The following is a 22587-nucleotide window of genomic DNA, read 5'->3' as shown; positions in this document are numbered from 1 at the left end:
TAAATATCTGAGAGAAAAGGCATGGTAAGCATTTTTTGGATGTGTGTATTATATATCATTTATGTGTGCATGTGTGTACATACAGAAAGAGGTTTTATCGCTCAAATTATTTACTGCATTTAAAGATGCATTTAAAACAAACAGAAAGGAGCTTAAAATCAATTATAAATTAGAATGGAGTCAACAAAGTATTTTCTGGAAACAGAAAGAACCAGTAAATTCTAATGGTTATACAGGATGTTAGGGGTTTTTTCCCTTTAGAAATAATAAGTACTGTATGAGGCAGGCTTAACATGTAAGAAGTACAAGTGAATTTATGGGTTCATAATCTTAAATCAAACCTGATTTCTGTTTTCCATGCAGTTTTTCACATACTCTGTAACATAATGGATGTTTATTCTGTTCTTTCATTCATAACACCCTGTTGACATTTAAGTCCCTTTTAAAGATCTGCTGTGCTTATTGTGAATCAAGTTGACATGGATAAATTGTATAATTTTATTATTGTTATTCTTTTTCCACTACTCTCTGACTACTTGACTACCTTTGGACTGCATTTTTAAGGTCAGAGCCATGTCCAACTATTCAGAAACTTTTTAAAGAAATATTATTAATGCACGTTAACAAGAAGTAGTCTGAATGGGTTTAGAGAACTCTCTCTCTGATTATTAGTTTGTATCTGTATAAAGATTGTCCTTATCAGACACTCTGTTTTTTCTTATTTGTCCCTCAAACATTTACTATAAATCAGAGCGGGAGATACTTAGGTTTGAATCTCATGAGGCTTGTTTATATTTAAAGCTTAAGCAGAGGTATTTTATTAACAGTCCTTAGTGAATGCTCCAACTGCAACACTTCACCAACCTCTGAAGTGGTCTTAAACAAGCTTCAAAGGACTTCAATTTATAGTTTTCCAGAAGATCTGGGGAATATTTGTATTTCTTAGGATGCAGAATAAAACCTGAGGGTTCCAACTGGGTTTGGAAGGCTGGCTTGAATCTAAAATTGAAATTGAAAATTGTGGAAGGTTGGCATTGACCTAACTCTGCTATTCCTACAAGTCTAAGATGCCATAAAAGCACAGTGTTTTCCTTCATTCTAGACCTGAGTAAACAGGCAAGTTGTGTCATGTTTGCTGCTTGCTAGCATGCTTACCTACAGTTCAATATCAAATTTTACCAGAAATGAAAGTACATGGCTTTCATAATGTATTTTTTGTTCTTCTGCATTTTATTTGGAGCCTATGCCAACAGTACAGGTCACCTTTATGTTATTACTACTCACTTACTACTCAAAATGCTGCTGGAGTTCCTATTTTCCCAAGAAAAAATTGAAACCACCTCTTTGCCTTCCCTGCTTGCTTGCTTTCTCCTTCTCAAAAAATTTTCTTCCTCCTCTCTCACAGTGCATGATGGTTGTTTTGTATCTCCATTTCAGTCCATTTCCTCTAACTTTATCCCCATCTGGTGACCTTTTTATACTTGTCATTATTCTGACCATATCCTTCTAATGTATCTCTATACTGGGTTAACATTTCATCATACAAACACAATTTAACTTTGTTTATCTGACGAAATGTTCTTGGCCTCTTTTCTAGCACTTCTACTCATGGTTTTCCTTCTCTGTCTCTCCTCTAAGTTTGTTGAACTACTTTCTGATGATGTCCTCCTCTAAATCAATTTCAGTCTTCATAATTTGATTCCAATGATTCTGTCCTTATAGAATCAGAATGGTTTGGGTTGGAAGGGACCTTCAAAGGTCATCTAGTCCAAACCTGCTGCAACAAGCAGGGAGGTTGCACTAGCTCTTCATCTTCATGTGCGTATCCTTTGCTTACACTTTGCTATTCTTTCTGTATGTTATCACTGATATATATATATAGTCCACAAGTACGAACTCGACAACTATCCCTAGTCAGAAATCTCACAGATTTACCTTTCCCTTCTTAGAAGTTTAATACTGGCCTGTCACCATCTAATGTTTCTCCATGGGTGTTCAATGTATCACAGTTAAAATAGAGCTCTAAACTTTTGCTGACAGCTGTTTACAGCAACCAAACTTCTTTTCAGCATATCTGTTGTTGACTGTGGTGTCCAACATCATGGTCCTGTCACTTACTGTCACCATGCCTTAGCCCAATATTTGATGTCTAGGCCTGTCCTGTCCCATCTGCAGCATAAACTCTTTTCCAGATTCTCATCATCCTCTGTTGCTTATTGCATACTAAAATTTCCTTGAAATATAGCATTGCTTCACTTCCACATGGTAAGAAACCTTTCACAAAGCCCATTTACCTAGGCTATTTCTTTCCTTCCTCCCTTGTTTTTCTTCCATTAGCACCATCACACTTGTAGTAAAATACTTGTTTTCATGTTCACTCTTTCCCATTATCTATCATCCTACTTTCAATATCAAGACATCTTATGCCTCACCAATCTTGATGAGTGATGAGTGACCAGTCTCCACCTCCCACTTGTTACTTTTTCCTATGAGCATTTTTCTTCTGTCAGTCTTCCTTATGCATACAAGGAGCTTGCCATGAACATTTGCAATGGTAATTCATTCTTGTCTTTCAAAGCCCCACTTAAATTTCTCTTTGGCTGTAGGTCCAAAAATTCAAGCTCCCAAATTGGAATCTTGCCAAAGTCAAGTTTACTATATATAAGTATTTTATTTCTTGTCTTTCTCATCAATATTGTTTTCATTTTTTTCCTTTTGTACTCTCCAATCTGTCTGTATCTTCTTTATACTTGGGTGATAAATTATTTAGTGTGAAGACTGTCTTTTTTGGTGTTTGCACAGTACCAAACACAATAGCACTGTAGCAATACAAGTAATGAAGATAATAATAATTAATAATAATAAAGGTAACTTCTACACTAGAAATAGCTGTGAGACAGTCTCGTGTGATTAATACAGCCAAACTGAACTCAAGAAAAAAAAAAGTTATTTATTTCTTTTCAAATATTATTTAGGGACTCTAACTTCCACAGCAGAGCCTGAGACTTAATACCAGTTTCAGATGTGAGAACACAAAACACAGCTTCTGGACTGGTCCAGCAATGTGCTTTTTAAGACTGATAAATTATGGAGTTGCATCATTTTCCAGCTAATGTAGATGAAGTGTAAATACATGATGATAACTGAAATCCATCCCTTTACAGTATTGTAAATGGGGAGGTGGAAAGACCCTCAATATTTTAAGGGCCAAAGAGAATCACGGGAGCAGCTTTAACGATTAATTCCTTGTGTCTAGTTTAAAACAAGATTAAATTAGCTTGTGTGAGCTGCTGTTAGCAGATGCACTATTACATTATGCATGATTCTTGACTGTTCGTAGCATGAACAAACTGCACAGTGTTTCATTAGTGATTTTCAATGCTGTGCTAAGCTTTAAGTCACATAGACAGGCCATTGTATTGGGTTTACTTTGTGGATGTGTTTTCCAGGCAATTTCACAACCTACCTGATCACTGTTATTGATTGACCGGGTTTGAAATGGATAAAAGAATTAACCTGTGTAAGGGTAGCAGAATGGGGTATATACAGTATCCTATATACTTGGGAAAATCAATAGTACTCTAATGTAGAAAATTTAACCAGACAAGGCAAAACCATCTTCCTACATGCATCAATCCTCATGCTCCCTCCAGTGTAAAACATTATACTAATACTATAAGCATATGCTTAATGTGGTTTTAATGTGTTTTTTTCTTTGACACTTCTCTTCGTGCTATCTATCCTCTGTAACCTTCTGGATGTACTTATATGCATGCTGTAAAACAAACCTAGGAATTCCTGAATGGGTAAATTTTTCTTGACTCATGGCCGCTTTTGAAGAGAGAAACATGGGCAGCTACACGCATCTAGAAACTTACATCTTTCAAGGTGTAGACACATTCCTATTTTCTGACATTTGCACTCTTGACTGACCATCTTGTCCCTCTGCTAGTTCTGTAAACTTCTGCTTTCACATTGATTGTGTCTTGTCCTACACCATTATCTTTCATTCACGTTAGGCCTCAGCAATCTCCATCTCCTACTTATGACATTTTCCCACCCTCTTCCACTTCACATGAGGAAGAGATGCATGCACGCTCATTCTTGGTGCCTTCATCTGAGCACACCTACTTTTCATGCTAGCCAGATAAACAGTGCTGCTTTTGTATTTGAGTTAATCTTCCCAGTACTGGCTAATGAAATGTTTGCCACTGAAAACTTAACAAGCCCAAGCTTGTAAAGCAAATATTTTTGTGGAAAAACCCCAATGTTATGGCTATTTGAAATCTTTACCAGAAATACTACTGAAGCATCAGAGTTGTTATTTATCCTTTTGTCATATAACTGGGTTCAGGAAATAAGTTTTAGTACAGCTTCAGTTGTATTATGCTTGTTCCTCCAGCACCAAGAGAACATTAAACATACCAAACCTCTGGCCTTCTGGGAATTCCGGCCTTCTTGGCCAACTCCTTTTCCTTCTTGGCTAACTTTCCCTATTCACAACCTCTTCTAAAGGAACAGCCACCCAGAATGGCATTTCTGCCTCTTCTTTCAAGAATCCCAGGAGACTTCAGGAAGAAAAAAACTGAGAAGCAACAGTGCTGCTTAGGCTGGGCTTATCCCACAAGATGGGAAAGAAAAAAGATAAAGAAGGGGGTCTGCAATGCAGTTTATTCTAAAACTTCCAGTGCTTCCAGTCTACTACTACCAGGATGAAATTTTAACAGAATCAATTCATATTTTTATATAAATTTAAAATGCAAGTGTCTTTTTTTTTTCTTGTAAAAGTTAGAAATCTCAAAATTTTGTTCTGTTTTGGAATTAATGTTGCTTTGACTAATTTCCTGGAATATGCAATAAATTAATCACTAAACTGTATTAGGAGGTTGGTTACAAGGAACAATATAGGGTGAGCTGGTGCAGTTATTGTATTTTGCGTCGAGCTGTTCCTGAACTCACAGTCTCTCTCTCTTTGTAAATATTCTGTTATATAATTTTGCGGTGATTTTGCCCACAGCCTGTAGACCTTTTATTTTCTGTAGCTGTCTGATCCAGCAGCTAAGAGCTTGGAAATTCTTTACTAATTTCAATACTGATGGTCATTCCTGCTATGCCCTTATTCTCTGTAGGCTTTCCCTGTAAAATGGGCGTTAGAGTGGTTGCTCACTGAGCTGATGTTGTGTTAGCTAACGGCTTTAATATGAATTAATAAAAATACATAAAACTGGTAACATTTCTTGCAGGTAAAATTGATTGCAGAAGTTACTACATGACTTCAAAATGCTATTATTATTGTTTAAAGAAACCAATAATTCAAGACCGTGTTTTTCACTCAAGCCAAGGGACATAGAAATTAGAAAAAACTAATCCATCACATGGCTTTATATATGAACTCTTTCTGCTCAAATCTCTGCCCAGACAGGATCAACTTGGGTGGTAAGGACAGCAGGGTGACAGAGCTGGCTAGCGGTGTTACTGCTTTACCAATGCACACCGTCCAAGCACTGTGGAATTGTCGCCAAATCCCAGCAGGATGACAACAGTACTAACAGAGGAGTTAGCAATATGCAGAGGAATACTGCTAACAGAAAAAATAGGCTTCCCTCAAATGCTAATATTGCTAAAAGGGAAAACAATATTCTAGTTCATGGACATTTAAGAGAGACCTGTGCAATTTCTAAGCAGTCAATGTAAACAAATATTCCCAGAGAAAGCAAATACTTTGTAAAAAAACTCACTATCCACATTAAGCAATTTCAGAGCAATGTAGTAGATACTGAATCAAAGACCACTAAAGTTCTTTATTGCTGGGGGGGAAAAGGTCCAAATATTGCTTGGCAAATTACTGTTTGCTAGGGGCACTATTACCAGTTGACACAATCATTGGTCAGCAAATTGGTCACATTATCGGTTAGTAAATTTGAGAGTGCAGAATTATTTATTGGTAAATTAGAGATGGCAGAATTATTGGTTGGTAAGAAAAGAATTGCAATGATTGGTTAGCAAATTAGAGATGCTTGGTTTTGTCTGTGGATAAATCAAGGTTGGTCAGATATTGGAGGCCAAATTAAAGACGGCCATATTATTTATGGTTGTTCTGGTGAATGTTGAAATCCTGCTTCTTGTGTTACAAGCAAGTAAACATTGGGACAGTTTGCTTTTTTTTTTTTCCTGATTTATATTTACATTTACAGTTCAGAGTTGAATTTCTGTGGGTATCAATGTGGAAGTAAACATGTACACATATTTTTGCTCTCTTAATTTTTAATGGGACTATGTGTTAGCTGAATTTGTGCAGAGTACCAGGGGACTTCTGAAATTGTTTGTATAAAGCGAATATTAAAGAAAGGTGTTAGACTGCCAGAGCTAATAATTGAAGCCTTTGCAATTCCAGCATTAAGCTGGTGCAGCGCAGGCAGTACAAACTACTTCTTACTGGCCATAGTCAGCTGGCACCAGGAGGAGCTGGTGATGAGAATCCCTTTCTGAGAGGCTGCTGGTTGAGAGCTGTAGCCATGCTTTATTCGTCTGTGAACTGAGATCGGCAAGGATATGAGGCAGTAGTGCCTTCAAAGCAGTAATTCCTGTGAGAGGTGGGGATTTCTGTGGGCAGTGGCCTCCATATACTTAGCCTCTTGCACAAAAGCTGAACAGCATGACAGAGTCAATATCCAAGCACTGTTACCATGTAGTGATAGTTTTTTGCTGGAGAACTGCAGCTGAAATCACCATGTTCTTGCTAGACAACTACGAAAGCATTTTTTAGCTCATTGATATCACAAATGACATAAGCTTTCTATTGAAATGGAGTACTGCAGTGGAAACTGTTTTCTGGCATTTTCACGTTCTCAGTTGTCTCCAGTTTTTCTGCTTTCTTTCCCTTTATGTGCAGAATTGCTACTTAAAAGATATCCTGCTTTTGTATACTGTGTTAGAGCAGTTCTGAAGAAAAAGTGTGTTTCAGTCATTCTAGAACACTGTAAGAAAAATTCTCTTGACAAACTTTGCAAACAATGCACAGAACACAATGGTTAAACAATTAAATCATTTTAGATTTTAACAATGCTGAAAACAATAATAGAATACTTGTTAAGAAAAGTCTATGGCTATTTATATAGCTGTTGAATTCTACAATGGAGACTGATGCTAATTAATCAGATTTACTTTTCCAAAGGGACACTTCATAATGGTTTTGACAATAATACAGATGGAGTCAGGGAGGATGTACTTTAAAACTTTAGGAAAGTCTTAAATTTTGAAACATTAAAATTTGCTTTTTATATGAACTCCTATAACAACAGTGCCCCTACCTTTCTTGTCTACTAATTCTGCCAAAAATTATGTGTTTATTTGGAAACAATAAAGTATGTTTGACATTTTTAAGACACAGCTAAGGGGGAATTTTGCAAAAGTGAAGGGGGTGAAAAGGAATTTTTATCCTGCTAAAGTAGCAACACAATCACAAGATATCTGAGTTTTATAAATCTACTGGATTGAGATAACATATGCTGCTAATTTTTTGGTATTTTCATTGAATCAAAAAGTTAGGACTTGGAATATACCAGAGCATTTCAGTAACACAATGATTGTTCAGTGTTGAGTCCAGCTTGAACTGCTCATCTGGAAAGTTTTAGCCGAAACCATCATAATTAATTAGAGATGGTTTACTAGTTCAGAAAAACATAATTGTAGGTCTCCCCCTTACCCTGGGTAGAGGGCTGCATGATCTGCTCTCCAAAAATGAAATAATCCAATTGGTGCCAACCACATTCTACTCTCAACTCTCAAGATCAAGTAGGCTCACACTGTAAGGCATCTCAGCTCGGATTGTTGCATACTTCAAGGTTATTACAGTGGTGATTTGTTTCAGCCCATTACGAACCTTTGGATCCATATTCAGACTTTCTCAAAATCTGGGATATTCAACTGGGACAAATGGTCTTCAGCTTCTATTCAAAGGCAGCATGAGAAGGCAAATGCAAATGAGCAAAACCCAACAGCAATACTAAAAAGGAGAAGTGAAGATGGTATGGAAATAAAATAGGACTTGTGGATGGCATTTTTTTCCTCCCAACAGAACCTAATAACTTCTAACAGAAAACAGCTTAATGAAGGGAGGTAGAGGCAGGCCATTAACCTTTCATTAGAAAAGACCAGACTTTGGGTCTACCCCTATTTCAAATAGAGAGGAGCATAGGATTTTACAAGAAATCATTGGTTGTAGTTTCAGCTGGTAAAATAAAATTTAGAGGTAGGTTGATTCCCCAGGCCATTTATCTGATGAGTTCTTTCCAAGCTCACTGCAGAAACTGGGATAAATCATTTTACTTGGGCTCAGTGGTCTACCTCTCTTTCCAACTTTTTGTAACAGAAAAAATCATGCTTCCTAATTAAAAGTTCATTATTATTGCCACATTAATATCAGTAGTAGTATATGACTGCCACTCTTTATTAATACAGTTAGTAAAAAGCTTAATAATGGGAGTCTACAAAATGTAAACATTAACATGAAAAGCTTGACAACTTGTATACAGGAAATTTTTGTTCTGACTGTAATGTTCTGCATTTCCATTTTGCTGGTATTCACTGAGCACAGCATAAACTGAGAACTCTGGTTTTAAAAGTAAGCATTCCTAACAAAATGTGCACCTCTATGGTTAGATTAGATATATCATGTGATATTGCTTGTGTCCTTCAATTAAAGAAATTATATAATTACCTCTACTTGAAACTTTTCTGTGCTAAATGTCAATTTTACCTTTTACAGTTCTCAGTTTGTACATTGTTGTCTGATGTACATAATATATCTAATAAACCACTAGAAATATAACACTTCCTTTATATCACCAACCAACATTGTAAAAAATTCTTTCTTTGCAAGCATTTGCCATTTGTAATTACAGATCTGGCAATTCAAGGATTACATTTCATGTATTTTTGGAAAATATTTGAGAATTTTCAAAATGATTGTAAGAAATTTCAGAAAACAAAAAAGTGGGGTTCACTGAATACTATATTATTCTGAATTTGGTCAAATAATTGTCAGTTTCATATATCCATTTAGACCATTAGATATAAGTTATATTCCCAGGATTTTTTTTTCTTGCCAGTTGCAAGTCCTGCTTTTGTAGGAGTACACAAGTAATTGTTAAAATCTGAGGCAACAAATCAAAGCCTGCACTGCATTATCATTGCAGTAACAGCCAAATAGGTGAAGTTTGAAATCTAAGTGCCTGAGATGATTAAGAAATTTTAACTTCCTCATTTGAATGGAATAACATGAAATGTCTTAGTCTGACATACATACTGTGATCATAAAATAATTTCTAAAAATAAAAATAAATGTAAACAGATGCATATTATCCTTTTTGCCAATTGCAGATATTTGAAAAGCTAAAGGCTATTTGAATTGTGCTGTGAATAGACTATTCTCCACCATAGGAAGAACAAGTTCTTCCCAGGATCCAAATACAATATTTTTCATCTTCACTGTGAAGAGTTTTTCTTCTTCTTTTCTTTATAGGAATAAAAGGCCTTTCTGTTCTTTCAGTTGAGCGACCTCTGACTTTTAGGGGGAAATGGAGTTTCTGCTCCACTCACCCATCACCACCACCCAGCAACTCTGTGGCTTCTGTGCCTGATCTAGGTGAACAATTAGTTGGTACAGGGGATGGGAAAAAAGAAAAGGGAAGTATGTGAGCATGCATACATACTTTTTCCACAAAAGAAGGCAGGAAGACTGGTGACCATAAGAAAAAGAACTTTAAAACATCTCTCAGGTAGAAATGGTTACGTTCTGTAGTATAGCAATACGATCAGGAATGAATTTGAAAGCTTACTTTTAAATGGCTTAGTTAGCTTTGCAGTTACGTGCCAAATGGATACACTTTATGCATTCAAATATGCAATATACACTCTGCAGTATCCTTCACAATCCATTTAGGTGATTTTGTCACACTGCAGTTTGTTAGAATGTTACTGAACTATCCCAGCAACTCTGGGCACAGAGCTTTTTATTGGCTTTTTTTTTGTTGTTATATTTTCAAATAGCATTCATTAAGTGTGTCCTTCAAGCTTTTCTGGACACACTTTGATGGGTTTGAATTTTGAAATTGGAGACTTGAGGATCTAGGGTGTAAAAACTGTGAAGAGCTAGTGAAGAGAATGAGTTCTTAAGCACAAGGTCATCCTGGGCAAAATGTAGCCCAGCTGGTTGTGATTCATTGGCAGTTGAAGACTTTAATGGCGTATGTGAAATAAAGGGCAAGTGTCCACACTGCTGAGACCGTCAACATGGTACACTTGTATTGTCCATGGCAATAGATGTGGATAAACAGCCTTGAAAGGGACCAAGGTTTGACGATACTTATATAAACAAGTATTCCTCCATATCTAACAAATTCTTTAATGTTAGTTTGTAGGTATGTCCCGTCTGTCATTTACTCTGTGGATTTCATTTATTGTCATTATGAATCTGGCATCCTTCCTATGTATTGTATATGTTGTGTTTTGGTTATGTTCAAATACATCTGTCTACACTAATTTTTAAAAAAGTTTTAAGATGCACATGCACCATTTAAAAATATGCAAATATATTACATTTATCCTTTTAAAAAATTGGCTAATGAATGACTTTAAGTAGTGATGTTCTTATATTCCTGTAATCTGTGTGTTTTAGTTAAATTAAATGAAATTACTTTCATTTTGTAAAGTAATAAGTAAATTAAAGGGAGAGCCTTTATAGGCTACTGTTTTTATGATGTCCTAACCTTAAGTAGAAAGCAAGCTGAGCCAACTAGTTGTTCTTGCTTTTATTAAAGTTCCTGTTGGCAGCGCACTGATGGGACGCATTAATCTTAGTATTAATACTGAGGAAAAGGGGCTTAGAAGCCTAGAATGAATAAATCATTCCAGAGCCCATTTGGATCTGTTGGCACCTTCCCTGTTACATTGTTGCTGGATAAAAAGGCTTCTGTAAGTGTTAAAGGGTTGGATAACACAATTGGCTTGTTGCAAAATTACCCACAGTAATTTGTGAGTGTTTTCATTGGGAATAGGCAGCAATGGGGCAGGATGGTTTGAGCACCTGTAGTTGTTCAGAAAAATTACATCCTCTTGAATATGCGTGGCAAGCCTGTGACTTGGCACTCATAAAAGTAAAGATGTACATTTGTCACTGAGACCAGCTAGTGGTGCTTCCAGTCTAGCTCTGAGGTATTTGTTGACACTAGAGAGGAAGAAGAGTAGTTGAAATGCTTCCTATTTATGTTACATAGGTCCATCTCCAATCACTTCATTAAAATCTTTGGAGGCTAGGGGATGAGCCCACATATTTTTTCAATTCAAAAGTGGGGTTATCCGTTTATCTTTCCCTTGAAGATTATCTCTGAATACGCTGAAAGATAAAATCATCAGACTCCAAGAGTAACTTCTTGCTCAGTTCCTTCACATCTTGCTGTTTTCTGGGCAGCTTTCACATTTTTTCAGTCTATCTGTGTCTGCAACGTGCTGATCCATTTGTGGTTGGCTCAGAAGCCCCTCACTGCTCTGTTTTGCCAAACTGCCATGCTCTTAAGATCCTCCTCCGTAACACAGCCTCAGAAATAGTTTTTGGCTACCATCGTCCTTGGCTCCTTCCGAATTCAATTCAGATGCAGTTCTGTGCATGTTCAATGTAGGATGCAGCCAAAGTGTGTCTCTGTGTGGTTACTGTGGTGGCCAAGGTGAGGGAGCAGAAGGAAAGACAGAGAATGAGCTGTCCTAGGCAGTGCTATGGAACTGGGAGGTTCACAGCCTTTTCACCACCCGTCTCCTGCCCCCAGTAAGTCAATGACTGGTGTGATTTCTTTTCACTGGCCCCAGGTGGGCTTGCCTGTCCTCTGGAGTATTGTTTGCACTTAAAAATTAATGGGGTGGGATTGCTCTCTGGGTGGGTTTTTCCTGATTCCCACAGCTTTGATTGCTGTTACATGGAACAGTGGCTGCAGACATCAGAGGAAGAGTGTCGTACAGTAGTAGCTAAACATTTTTCAATGGCAGTCAGTGAACAATTATATGCTACAATTTACACTATCTTCTCTAGTCTGTTCTTTGACTGAAGAAGCACCTATTATTAGCCAGACAATAATCAAATACTTAAAATAGGCATATAAAAGAAGATTTGGAGAATAATGCATGCTACCATCTAATAAGCATTTCACTCCCTCATGAGATGCACTGAAGTGTAGAAATTCAAGCCATATCACTGTATTTTTAACTGACAAAATTGCTGTTGAGACAGCTATATTTTATCAACGTATTTTATTCATAAAACAATCTCGTTTTATAAACACAGATCATCTTTAGTGTAATGGATGTAATGTGCAACAATTATTTTGGATAACTTAGTTGTTAGATGGCACAAATCAAAGTTAAAAGAATATTGAAACAGAAGGAAAATGAAAAACAATGTGAAATGTCTCAATACATTTTATTTTCAATGAAATAATAGAATATCACTTTACCAGTTCTAACATAAATGGGATAATTTGAAAGCTATCAACATGTACATGTGGTGTAATAGATAGAAACATACTTTTTCAAGTCAGCTGGTCATCAGTGGACTTGGGAAGGAAACACTGTTTTTCATATACATGTCATCCTTGTAAAGCTGTTGATTAGCAACAGTTGACAATCTAAAAACTCATGCAATGAGCAATATTTGGTAATGTAACACCAGCAATTGAAGGGAGAGGACAAGAGTCACTGGATGTATTTGTTCACTTCAGAGTGTGAATTTCCCAAGAAAGTAATAATAATTTAGCTCATTTCTTAAGCAGGGGAACAAATCCTTCCGTTTCTATCTTGACACATCTTATTTCCTTTCTAATTCCTTCTACTCCCACTGTCTCTGGCCCAGAGCTGTGCTTAAGTACAGTGGCTTGTACGGTGACCTAATGCTTGGCTCAGTTTGTACAGGACAGATTATGAATAACACAGTATATCTAGTTCTGTTCAAAAGCTTCCAGATTAAGTGTATATTAAAATTACTATTTTTAGAACAACAGTTGAAAAGACAACAACAACAAAGAAAACATCCACCTGTTAGCTTATACTCTTAGAGCATGCCTTCACCAGATGCTGAATTTAAACTTCACTTACTAGTATTTTTATAGTCCTTTTATATATTTGGGCTTCTGACTTGAGTCTCACAATAAATACATTACAAAAATATATAATGTTAATGGTTGATATAAAATGAAAGCTTCTATCAGGTAGAGCACCTGAGTACTACCTATTGTGTGTTTACTATTTGGTACTTGGAGATCATGAAAACTGGTTGTGAGCAGTGGATAATGTTTGTCATTTTGTACTATAGCACATGCTAATCACCTGCCCTTTTTTTTCTTGAGGTGTAAGCTGTGAGTCTGCATTTCAGGAAACCCTACAAGGATGTTCTGCTGCAGAGAAGTAAAGACTGCAAGCTAGGATATCCACTTTAAAAGCACCCCAGAAGAAGACCCACTTCATGAAGCCTGGGTCTGTACTGCTGTCCCCAGGAAGGTCTGGAGCTTCTGAATTTGAAGAAACAGTAAAAAAGCAGAAGTCCATACTAGGAGAAAAGCTGTTCTCTATAGCATGATAACCCTGTCAGGAAATAGAAGACAACATCCTGCCTGATCTAAAGCTGTGGAAAACCTTGAACTCACAAGAAAAGGTAAGCTCAACCCACGTAAGAGAAGTGGCTCAAAACTTTTGATGTTAATAAAAAGAATCTATAATTCCTAAGTGATTTGCAGGTAAATGTTATTATAATAAAAAATCCCTTTCTGAATTCCTTGCTTTTCTTCTGCATTTTCATGATGAGGTCCTCCCAAAGTGCTAGGGAATATCTATGCATGCAGTGGTCTCAGCACATTGTGTATCATGTCAGACAAAGTAGATGAGCCTGGGTCTCTGTGGAAGGGCCAAGGCTTAATGTAGGCATCTCTTATCTTAGAAGTATGTGATATCTGGTGCTTGGTTCCACTTGCTGCCAATGGGAGAGGCAGAAGACTGGCCTAATTTGTAATACCAATTATTATTAAATTGTATGGTGGGCCTGAGTCTAATTTTACCCTGATTTTATAGAGCCATTGACTTTAATGGACTTGTTCCAAACTTTTCACTGGCATAACTGCAAGTAGAATTAGGCCCAATAACTGTCATGTAAAACAAAATCATTCCGTCTTGTAAACCATAATGCAGGTTACATGGTAGTTAAGTGTGGGCCCAATAAATTAATCTTTCAGATGATGTGTTAAATGGTGACATTGGATACTTGCAGTCACCTAAATTTTCCTGGCATATTTTCATAGGACAAAGGACGTTTGTTACTAACCGTGTCCAAAACAAGTTCTAGCTAGTATAATTGTATTTTACTTAACTAAAAGTGCCTTTGTGCATATAGTTAGGTAGTTATTCTTCACTCTATCTTTTAGAAAACGCAAGCAATTATGTAGTGATTTTGGTGCAGATGACAGCTGTGTTATCACCCAGAAGCAGCATGCAGTGGAGTTTCTCTTACCTTGTACCGTTGAACTGCAAAGTGTCTTTAAAGTCTAAAACTGGGAAAAAAAGAAGTGTCAAGACTTCTGTTTTAATATTTAGGGACAGATCCTCAGCTAATATAAATTACCATAGATGGGTTGAAACATCACCTTAATTGATCTGCCTCTTATCTCTTAAAATAATGTCCATTTTAATTGGTCATGCCCCTTTGGTTTTATTACTCCTACTTATTTATATAAAATGTTTTATGGCACTTTGGTCTTAAATAAGAAAACAAGGTACAGGCTATTACATTTTTTTCTGGTTCTTTCTCTTTGTGTTAGTCCTGAATTTGTCCTAAAGCAACTCTGAAACACTTCAGATTAGCTACCGTAATGTGCTTTGAAAATACCTGTCTTTGTGCCTGTCTCTTTGGGCAATCAAATCTGCATTTAAGACCACCTCGTTTAACACTTAACTGTTGCCACATTCAAGATGATGATGTGGATTTTGCTAGCCATTTGGAAGGTGGGGTAGTGCAACCATGCAAAGGAATTCATGCAGAATTAAAAATGTCTCCAAAGAAGATACCCCATATAGGCCTCTAACCTGTATGTGGAAAGCAATGTATTCCTTGCATGCCCCATGGGGAAGCCTACCAAAACTGTGGGTAGGAGAGATTAGTTGAAGAGAGGGTTTCAGGTAAGCCATGATAGTCAACCCCAACAGCTACAGGGGGGCTCAAGTAAGTATTATACTGTTCCTGTTAATAGGTTATGTATTACTTTTGCATCATCTATAGTCTGTACAACTTCACTCTTTCTACCTTTCAAAATGGTGCATGCAGGCAGGGAGCAGTGGCATTTTTGTCTTAGAGCAGCTGATCAGTTTTATGAGATTATCTAGGGAATACTAGGCAAAATGTTTCAGCAAACTTCAGATGCACCCATGGGCAGAAGTCTTCATTGCACTCTCATAAACAAAAAAATGAAACTGATTTTGCTGGTGGTAAAGTCTGGTGGTAGTTCCAAAACATTGTGAACAGGTTTGTATGCATTGAAAAAAAGTCAGAGAAGTGCATGTGAAGCAATACCTGTGCATTTAAGTTAAATATATCAGGATACAAGAGTGCTGTGACCAAGACAGAAAATGGAATGCAAACAGAAACAGTGGTTTCAGCTTACCAGCTACAGGTCTTCTAACCTGAAATATTATATTTTTTGGATTTCAGTTCCACAGTACTGTATACTTGGCTTCTCCAGTTCAAGTCCATAACAAATTACTTGCATGCTGTGCTGAGATTCAAAAAAAAAAAAAAAAAAAAAAATTTCTAGAAACAGCTGCTGTTGGCTTGCTCTGTAGTCTGGCTTCACCTGATTCCCAAACTCAGCCAACAAACACAGTCCTTCTTCACTTGTAGAGCTTCTGGTTTGTCTTGGCCCATACAGCCCTTTGTCCTCTGGCAAAATTTCACTGGAAAACTTGTGCAAATAATGTTTGATCTTTACCAACTCATCTCAAGGAAGAGGACCCATGTTTTAGCTTCTTTTCCTTCTCTGTGAGGAAAAGACGGAGGGGGAAATTTTATGTGAGGAATCAACCGTGTGCAGGTCTAGTCTCAAAACCCCAAGAAGTCTTGGACAGCTGTGACCCTGGGCTCTCCATATATTCTTCAGTGAGGTATTTGCCAGGATAACCACTGACTGTAACAAGTGTAATGGGGTGTTACTGTATTTTCCATCTGTATTTTCCATGCAGTTTACCCAGCACTCTTACCTTCTCCAGAGCGAGAGGACTATGAAAACCTCCTCTTCATTAAGTTCAATGCATTGTCTTATAGAAGTAAGTGCACATCTATGTAGGAAAAAAAGTAGGGGTCTATGACATTTACTTTGTGATGTCTACCACCCTTGCTGATCAAGCTGTGCTTATGTGTGATCAAATATTCTTCACCCTTTTGGAAACTTGAGTCAAATTCTCTTAATTTCTGACTCCAGAGTGGCCCTGAGACCAAGGAATAGAGGAAATGAATGAAAACAGGGGAAGATTAAAAGGTCAAAAAGACAGGAAGGATTCATGCAGTAACCCAAGTGTCTCTGACATGAAGATTAATGACACTTGCCCTCCTACCTCAGATATACACACTTGTCGTGGTTTAACCCCAGCCAGCAACTTAGCACCACGCAGCCGCTCACTCACTCCCCCCCCATCCAGTGGGATGGGGGAGAAAATCAGGAAAAGAAGTAAAACTCCTGGGTTGAGATAAGAACGATTTAATAGAACAGAAAAGAAGAGACTAATAATGATAATGATAACACTAATAAAATGACAACAGTAGTAATAAAAGGATTGAAATGTACAAATGATGCGCAGGGCAATTGCTCACCACCCACCGACCGACACCCAGCCAGTCCCCAAGCGGCGAATCCCTGCCCCCCCCACTTCCCAGTTCCTAAACTAGATGGGACGTCACATCGTATGGAATACACTGTTGGCCAGTTTGGGTCAGGTGCCCTGGCTGGGCATGAGAAGCTGAAAAATCCTTGACTATAGTCTAAACACTACTGAGCAACAACTGAAAACATCAGTGTTATCAACATTCTTCACATACTGAACTCAAAACATAGCACTGTACCAGCTACTAGGGAGACAGCTAACTACATCCCAGCTGAAACCAGGACAACACTCCACAATCATCTGCTCAATTTCTACCCCATTTCTGCCTGGAGTCATAACTGTGTGAAGTAGAACACAGCAGTTTTGCATGTTTGGCTGATGGCTCCTCTCTTTGCCTTCCTTCTTTTCGTCCTGTACCGTTTTCTAACAGATTTAAATTGGTTGCATGACTTCAGGTTACAGTGTTCTTCCTGTATTCAACTGGTCTGTAAGTATCTACATTCATTTGCTCTCCACAGCATCCTTGTTTTCTCATTATTCTGACTTTTGCTGCTTGCTCATGCTGAGGTTCTGACTTATGCCAGATTAATTACCTATCCCTAAATCAGATGAATCTGCATACCTAGTCAACCTCTTTTTTTCTGATATCAAGATGGCAGAGCTATTAAAAAGCAATGACCAAAAAGAGCAGAGGAGCAGATTGGAAGAGCCATCAGAATTTTTAATAGGAGCATGAGAAAGTGAAGAGTTTGCGATGAAAGGGATTGTGGCAACTTAAAAGTTTACCTACATAGAAGCAACATAAAAAATGGTTTGAATCTCTTCAATCAAATCAGGAAGTTATCATGGATTGTATTTTCTAAAATGTGAGATAATAGCACAATACAGGAACATTCAAAAACCTACTATTTATTATTAATAGAAACTAAGAAATACACAGGGAGATCTAATTGCCAGCTCTATTCTGAATTAATCTTTGTTTAGGAGGGTCTGACTCAGAAACAAACTCATCCCGTTAGTAAATCATGCTATTTTTAATGACTCAAACTGAGTTGCTTCAAAAAGTTGTTTTAAAAATCACTTTGATTTCAGATATATTTGACTAGATGTGTACTCCAGATATATGAGCTGTGTGGGAAAAACATATATTCTAACTTAGCCAATGTTTTGAAAAGACAACCTGAAACTTAAGAGATGTTTAGATATTACAATGGTGGCAACCAAAGGAGTGTCTGGAGCCAGCTAGTCAGAAGTACTCTCATAGTTCAGGGTCTGGGCTTAAAATGAAAAATTGTTCAGGGTCTGGGCTTAAAATGAAAAATTGTCAATTTTCAATTATTGGGGGGGGGGCATTTGCTTTTTGTTCATCGACCATGGGAAAATGGTAAAAAAGAAAAAAATAAATTGGTATCCACTATGCATTTTCAAATAAAATTCATTTAAGTTTAGGCTTCTTGGGAGAAGGTGAAACGTTGCTATAAAAGTACTTTGTTCACTGAAGTTGTCTTTTAATAAAATATTTTTACAACCGAACTAATTCGGCAGCTTGGATTCATTTAGACGGGTGGCATCTTTATTCATTTTTCAGGTTGGAGAAAGAATCAGATACTTAGTTCTGTGAATATGCCCCTACCATATGTGTAGGGTGGGACCTTATCATGCAGCAAATGGCAGGGTAGGCTCAGGCAGTCAAGCGAAAACCTTGTGAACCATCTGAACTCTCCTTAAACAGCCTGATTAAGGGCCACTACTTTCTCTGGTTTAAGTGGGTATAATGTCAGGAATTGTGGGACAGAAAAGAAATGTAGGAGAGAAGCATAGGATTTGGGGCTTGGGCAATCCAATCCATGGAAAGAAAGACATCTAGCAGTGGTTTGTTCCTTTCATAAACAAGTTATTTGCTCTACTTGTATCATTGCTTATTCATTTGGATTAGTAACAGGCTTTTTAAAACTATTAAAGCCTTGCCACTCATCTTCAAAACTGCCTCTAGGCATCTTTGATTTGTATGGTTAACATTTACTCCCTAAGGTCTTATCGACCTTGGCAGTGTTAGAAATCATATTTTCACATGCATGATTTGCCCTTGACTAATTTCTCCAGTACAGTTTGAACATAAATAACCTTCCTTTGGCAGTTGCATTTTTTACTTTTCACTTGTTTATTTTTAAGAAACATGGTGTGAATGTGTGCACAGTTATACGGAATACTGCAAAGTAAATCCGTAGCAAAGTTTGGTTAAGAATGTGCATTATTGTTTTCCTTGAATATGTTAATGCTAGATGGAAGGATTTCTTTTTTTCTTTTCTTATTTTCTTCTCTAATGTGAGTCCTTTTTTCTAATTTCCCTTTCAGAATCATACAGTTCACAGTGACTTTTGATGTTATGCTCACCGATAGTAGTTATGCATTTCTAAGACCAGAGTGAAATTAATTTTCACATTATGACATGGTACATACTCCACAATAGTCCTCCCTATTTAGGTAGCAAACATCAAAAACAGTAAAGATTCAGAAAGTTTTGGGTTTTGCAAAATCTGACTTCCTGTAAAAAGTACGCCAGGGCCACTGAAAGTAATACCAGACACATTGTAAGCAACAATATCAGACAACAGCTCAGGAGGGGAACACAAGAACATAACAGGACTTCACTGTCAGTACCGAAGCATCAAGAAAATACCTTACGCTGTGTCACCTAGTGGCTTCCAGGCTGGAAGCACGGAATATCAGCACTGCACAGTGTCAGGGGCAGGAGACAGCAGTTCCCATGTTTATTGTAGACATAGGATGTGAACCTGCCAAGCTATGCAGCTTGGCATCAACAGTGAAGATGTTAAGGGTTGGAAAGCAAGATTTCTCAGTCCAAATTCAAGCTCTACAGCTGAGCCACTATAACCTGGTGTGTTAAGGCAAAGCACTGTATTAGAGAATGCGTTACCTGCCATGGGGCTGAACATTATTAGAAAACTGATGTGATTTTGGTACTTTCGGAGACATGTTAACAATTCTAGTAGAAAGCAGATAACTGCTTTTAATTTATCTGGTCAAGGTAAACCTTACATAACTGTAAATAGAGGATAGTGAGGTGAATCCAACAACAAGTAACTATTATGGAGTAATTCAGCTTTTTGAATCTGTAGCTATTAACAGCTTGTTAGAAATGTATTGAATCATTTGCATGGAGTCTCTGATACAATGTACGCAATCATCTGTTTGTAGATACAGTGAATACTTCCTTAGAGATGCAACTGGAAAACACATGCACGAATGTACTACAAGATAGTCTGTCACACTTCATATAGCATTAGCTGAGGCACAACTCTGTGATGTGTTTTCTACACGTAATCCTTGGCATGGCATAGGATTTTTCCTTCTCACCTGGAGACATATATTTTCAGTTCCTTTTACAATGTTTTCACCAGACATTTTCCTGACCTTTGGCCAAAATTTTATTGACAGCACTATGAGTTTCATTGTCTAATTCTTGAATTGTGTTTGAGATGGAAACAATACCTTCATTTCCTGACACCATTTTTAGAAAAACTGGCAACAGTCCCAGCACTGCCTCACCAGCTACAACAGGGCTATGGCCAGGGACTGGAAAAGGATGCACCTTTCAGTCCTATCTCCAGTGGTTCTCAGTGTGCTGCACTGCACCCTCGGGAGCGGCACTCAGGAGTATATGGGCCTCAATGACTTAGCTATCCGAAAGACAGAGTCATCGTAGTAGCTTTCTCACAGTGTGTTGAACTAGCACCTGTGTAACACTGAAATTCCTCAGAGCGGTACAGAAGCAATACTTAATGTTAATGACCTGAGTATTTCAAGCAGAAAAAAGATCCTTTGAACTGGGAGACCTTAAAGAGTTTTCTACTGTTTAGTTTTCACAGAGAATCCTTTTCCCTCTTTTCACATTGAAGAGTTTTTTACAAAATATTGCTATCTTTTTTCCTAATTAATATCCTGTGGACCTCGTCCTGGATTCCTATCAGTCAGTAACTATCATTTCTGCTGATATTATCTTTCAGATCTTTTACTTTGTAAAAAGTCATTTCTGTGACAATCTAATATAAAGAGTAATCTAACAATGAGAGTCTGGAGGCAAAAGTCTCCTCTTGTTAATATGCTTGTTACAGAAATACAACTTTCTATGAAGATTGAAGCCCTGGTTTATGGGATTGGAACCTGGCTGGGCTTCAGCCTAAAGAGGAAAGTCTTCAGCCTAAGAAACATCTGTTCTACTATGATTTTCACTGTTAGTGCTGTATACTAAGTACTCAAAGATTATGTGCTCCTTAAAAGGCTTAGCTTTTAGCTACCATATTATAAACTATCTAGTGTTTGCTATTTAAGTTGAAGACTGCTGAAAACTCTTGAGAGCTTCTTCTATTACCTGAACTACTGTCAGTGTGGCATGTGTTTTGTTCCTTTTAGAAAAGGCATAGGGTAATAGAAAGTTGGCAGTGGATAATTTTCTAATTATGTGGCATGCTCCCCGTTTTACAGGCTGACTGGCAGTTTCAGCGAAACAAGAGGATAAAAGTAAAACTGATCTTCCATCCACACAGTGACACCTTAGAGGGTCTGAGAGAAAGTTCCAGTCAAATCCACATGCATTCAGGTAAGGATCTTATATAACTTTTTATAATAAAACCCTGGTAGAATGAATGTTTTAGATTAGAGTAAGTAGCGTTGATCACTGTGCTTTATTGAGTAAAATATTTTTAAAACTTCAAGTTTTAAGCATCAGGTCAGGGTGAGAGCAGAGATGACTCCATGTCTATCTGAAAACAATTGCAATCATTGCAGGGAAACAAAGCTTGAGGGAGGAGGAGTTCTAAATATTTTGAGAGACATAAAGAATTAGATCACTTTAAATAGGTTGCTTCATCAGTGTTTTGATACAAGTTGATAATCTGTACTCTTTTCCTCCATTCTTTTGTTATGGCAGACTAAGAATTTATTACACTATTGTCAAGGCAGACAAGGTGGCTTTTTCTTGGTTTTTTTTGTTATTTGGATTCACAGGACAAGTTTACTACACAGACTTCCTTATATGCTCAATGTTAGAACTAATTTCACACTGTTGACATTATCATTGCCCATGTCTATTCCAAAGAATTCCAACAAAAATTACTTAATATGGTTCAACTACTATATATATCAGTCTCTACAGATTTGTCCTCATCACCCTAGCATAAGAAAACATAAAAATCTGAAAGGATTTGCAAAATTGCAAAATGAAGCTATATAAAATCTTCACCATATTCTCTCACTTTTATGTTATCACAATGATCCACTGCTATTCATCTGCTCTGTAGCACTTAGTATGTTTGTTCGAAAGGAGGACTGACCTAGACTCATATTTGGTCAGAATGCAGTAAGTGAAGATCATTCCTAATTGCAGTGCTGCCCTAAGATAAACAGTTGAAACTTACTTTTATTTAAAAATATTTACTTATGTGATACTTCACCTAGATCCTGCCAGAGGATACATACTGGTCTTACTCATGGGAGTAATACCCTGATTATTTATTTGGAATTATTTGGGCTAATCCAGAAATTATGTGCTGCCAAACCTAAACCAGAATCTGGATTTAAAAGAAAACAAGTTATCATGACTTAAGGAATACAGTTTCATCAGATTAGTTTTGTTAGTTTCATCTCTCTGCCTTGTAAGTT

General features: G+C 37.2%; 1 long non-coding RNA gene across 1 annotated transcript in view; it reads left to right on the top strand.

Moving 5' to 3' along the window:
- Positions 1-21521, top strand: part of LOC138687264 (uncharacterized) — a 121193-nt gene extending 99672 nt beyond the window's left edge. The window contains exons 3-4 of the long non-coding RNA XR_011326532.1: positions 13392-13696; positions 21412-21521. This is a non-coding gene — a long non-coding RNA (uncharacterized lncRNA). The remainder of the gene's footprint in view (positions 1-13391; positions 13697-21411) is intronic.
- The last annotated feature ends 1066 nt before the right edge of the window (positions 21522-22587 follow it).

Source organism: Haliaeetus albicilla, chromosome 10 (assembly GCF_947461875.1).
Source record: "Haliaeetus albicilla chromosome 10, bHalAlb1.1, whole genome shotgun sequence".
NCBI lineage: Eukaryota > Metazoa > Chordata > Aves > Accipitriformes > Accipitridae > Haliaeetus > Haliaeetus albicilla.
Note: the sequence above shows the minus strand (reverse complement) of the source record. Positions and strands in the feature narration are given on the sequence as shown.